The sequence below is a fragment of the Fukomys damarensis genome, unplaced genomic scaffold, assembly GCF_012274545.1.
Source record: "Fukomys damarensis isolate Sample0158 unplaced genomic scaffold, DMR_v1.0_HiC HiC_scaffold_26, whole genome shotgun sequence".
Classification (NCBI taxonomy): Eukaryota; Metazoa; Chordata; class Mammalia; order Rodentia; family Bathyergidae; genus Fukomys; species Fukomys damarensis.
Genome location: NW_022900938.1, coordinates 32952981 through 32956843, shown reverse-complemented (window position 1 = coordinate 32956843; position 3863 = coordinate 32952981). Strand labels below are relative to the sequence as shown.

The window sequence follows — 3863 nt, the reverse complement described above, 5'->3', positions numbered from 1 at the left end:
TTTTTTTTTTGGTACCGGGGATCAAACTAGGGTCCTTGTGCTTGCAAAGCAAGCGGGCGGCGGAACCACAGAGCTAAATCCCTGGCCCTCATGCTTTTATTTTAATCCTTGATTTTATATTCTGCAGTATTGGTTTCATGCTTATATACAAATAACATTTTAATTACGCTATTGCATGTTGTATCCCTACAGCCTTGACTTACCAAACCTTGTTTTTATTTCTCTCTACCTCTAGACCCCTCTTTATCTTAATCTAACATCATGTCTTCTATTTCATCTTGTTTGTTTCATAAACAAACAAAAAGAACAGATTTATTTCATTTACCCTTACTTCTAGTAAACCACTTTCCAGAGTATTCACCTTCTTTATGTTTTGTGGACTCTTCTTTATGTAACATAATCTTTTCAAAGGGATGCTTTGTCTTGTATTTTCTCATTCCAAGCCTTACATATTCCTTACTAATTTATGTGTGGATTCTTGTTGGTTCTTATTATTTGTGTGATTATTATTACTTCCTTAACATAGACTTTAAAGCTGGATGACAAATAGGAATACACAGTTCATAGCTAACTTTTTGGCTTGAGGCTGATATTTATCAACTTTGGCACTGTGGGTGTTTGATTGAGGTAAGATCATTACTTTTACTGCCTACTTATTTTACTGTGAAAAGGAGAATTCTTAATTAATCAAAAACAATTATTGGTATTTCCCTGATATAAAACATGGATGAAAAATTAAACCTCCAGAGAGAGTCAAGCATATTCTAATACTTGGATATAGAACATCTTCTCTATCCACTCCCAATGGGCTAGTGTTGTTACTCTCCAAATGATAGAACAGGTAATAAAGGTACCAGTGCAGCCAATGATACAGAGTAATAGCATTATTGTCAATTCATTAGTAGGTACCACAAGCAGGTAACTCTCTCACTACCCTTCAGGTTTTGCTGCCTTTAAACAATAAGGTGTATGTTTTCAGCTCTACCTTTCTTGCAAATGATGCAACATTCTAACACATTCTAGTGCTAAGTTCCTTTCAACAGAGTTATAGCTATTCTTTGTGTGAAGTATGGAAAACAGAATTCTTCTTGAAAGACTGAGATTAAAGGGAGCGAGCACGGCAAGTGAGCACAGCCTGCTCAGCCACACCTGATGGCCCTGGTCATCAGCCCTGTCCTCTGTTTATCAAGGCAATGTAAGTGATCACATTTGTAAGATTTTTCATAGGCATTTTAGGTGAAGAGTCTGATATTCAACTACTAGTCAAGATGCTGTCTTAAACCAAAAATCAACTGTATTCTTTAAGAGTAATATTTCACATCAAAGATTTGATGGAGATCATACCTGACATTCCAAACTGTAGCAAGCGTTTATATTATATTGGCAAGTTCTCTTGTCCCTAAATTTATAGTCAGAACCCTCAATAAAATACTAAGCAGTTTTTTAAACAGATCCAAAAATATGTAAAGCCTGAAATTCCCCCATTTTCTTCATATTTGTCTTAGATACTTTTCTCATTGTTGAGACAAAATACCAGATGCCCAAAGTTAAATGGAAGGGTTTAATTAGTTCACAGTTTGTAGAGGTTTCAGTTCATAATTGGCTGACTCTAAGGCAGGGTGGCATTGCAGAAGAGAAACAGTTCATGGTGGGTTGGAGGTAGCAAAGCAACCAGGTCCAACCACAGCACTTGTTATCACTTATATCTTATCCACGCTACTTAGGGCAGGTAGCAAACCCTTAATCCTAGTGCCCTTGAGCCTAGCATTACACCACAAATTAATCCCAGCCATCACACACTCTAAAACAGTGCCATATCACTGTTAATTGACCAGAGGTATATTTTAGCATCAAGGAAAATTGAGTAAACTTATGTCATTTTTTAAAAGAATTATTCCTCAAGTAAATGTCTAAACTCTATCCCTAATCTTCATTAAATATACTATCTGTTAATTCTAAAGCAATCACAATTATTAGAGAAAAGGGAAAATATGTGACATCATGTTAGCAAAACAATTCCACCAGCATTTATTCATATCTCACATACTCTCTGTGCTACAACATCATGAGAGTGGAAAGAAAGAAATAGATCAAAGAAATTTGTATATTTAGAGTTTTCTTTCCTTACTAAACTTTTTATCCATATTTCAAAATGTCTGCACATTTAGCTTTGCACTCAGAGTGTGTATTAAATCCTACAGTTTCAATCAGAAAATTTCAAAGCAGCTTCTTCAAATTTACTCAAAGTAGGGCTGAATGAACTGTACTTCATCCAGATCAAAACTTTCTGCTCTGCTGGGCGTGGTGGCACACACCTGTAATCCCAGCACTCAGGAGGCTGAGGCAGGAGGATCGCTGAGTTCGAGACCAGCCTGGGCTACATAGTGAGTTCCAGGTCAGTCTCAACTACCTAGTGAGACCCTGTCTCAAAAAAACCAAAAAAAAAAATTAATTATCAAGAGAAGATAAAACAAGCCAGATATCTGAAAAAGTTCCATTAAACAAAAATATACAAAAGACACTTAAAAGTCAACAGTAAGACAACCAATTTCAAAAATGAGCCAAAGGTATCCTTTGTGGATAACTGCCCAGAAAGATACACAGATAACAAGTACCTGAAAAGATGTTTTACTTCATAGGTCATCATGAAATTACAAATTAAAATAATTAGATACCACTGCATACTCATTAGAATGGCCAAAATTCAGAACTCTGAGAATACCAAATGCTGGCAAAGATTAGGAATAGTAGGGACTCTCTTTCATTGCTAGTAAGAGTGTAAAACAGTACAACCACTTTGAAAAATGGTTTGACGGTGTCTTACAAAACTAGACATACCCTTATCATACACTTCAGCAATCTATTTCTTTGTATTTACCTAAAGGAGCTAAAATTTTATTTCGACACAAAAACCAGCGTATCAGTGTTTACGACAGCTTTCTCAGCAGGAATGTTGATGATGTGGAAGGTTTGCATGAGTGGGGACAGAGGCCATATTGGGAACTTCTGGACTTTAATCTAGAAAAACAATGTTTTCTCTGTATTGTCATGTTGAAGTCAATTATTTATTACAAGAAAACTATGCAATTGGTACAAAATGTCATGTACAAGAAACATCTATTTTTTAAAAAGTTTAGCTATGTTTTGACTTCGGCTTTTAAAAATACACTCAGTGTTCAAGTCAACTAGGCAAAATATACTAATTGGACTTAATGGCCTGAGAATCAACTGTAAACTTTCATAGCTCAGAAGTTCAAGGAGAAATTCGAGCAGTCAGAACCTGATCCTCTTGTTCTAACAGAAAGAGATATCTTTCTCATTGTAACTGTCTAAAATTTTTATCTCAGAGAATATTCAAGCATGGCTAAGAAATGGAATAATTAGGAAATTTTAATCCATGGTAAAATTTCTAATAAAGTTTTATTTCCATTTGCCAACCAATCAACTTTAGCAAGTACATCTTTTGGAAAGTATTACTAATTAGGGGGGAAATATGTGTGTAGTGTTTCTTAAACTGTAGACGTTAAAAGTAAACCCTTAATCAGATTTATTTGAGGATCTGTTGAAAATGTAGATTCCTGGGCTTCATCATAGTTTTGCGGACCTAGGGGTTGGTTGGTGGAACGACATCTTAAGCTCTTCTTGTGATTCTTTTGTACTGTAACTCTTAGGATGATGTTTGACCTGGCCATTTATTGTTTAGCCAAAATTCTATCCAAGACTCTCAAGTGACTCTTAAATTTCACATCTGGTTCTCCTCAGCGGCAGATATGCAGATCTACCTCCTGAGAGGCACGGCTGGGTGGAGTTTGGCGGGACGGGCGGGGTTTGGGCGGGGCCGCTCGGGGGCGGGGCTGCTCAGG

At 36.4% G+C, this 3863-nt stretch overlaps 1 protein-coding gene across 2 annotated transcripts in view; it reads left to right on the top strand.

Moving 5' to 3' along the window:
* Tank (TRAF family member associated NFKB activator) overlaps positions 1-3863 on the top strand; it is an 83928-nt gene that overhangs the window by 13412 nt on the left and 66653 nt on the right. The gene's annotated exons all lie outside the window — the stretch shown is intronic.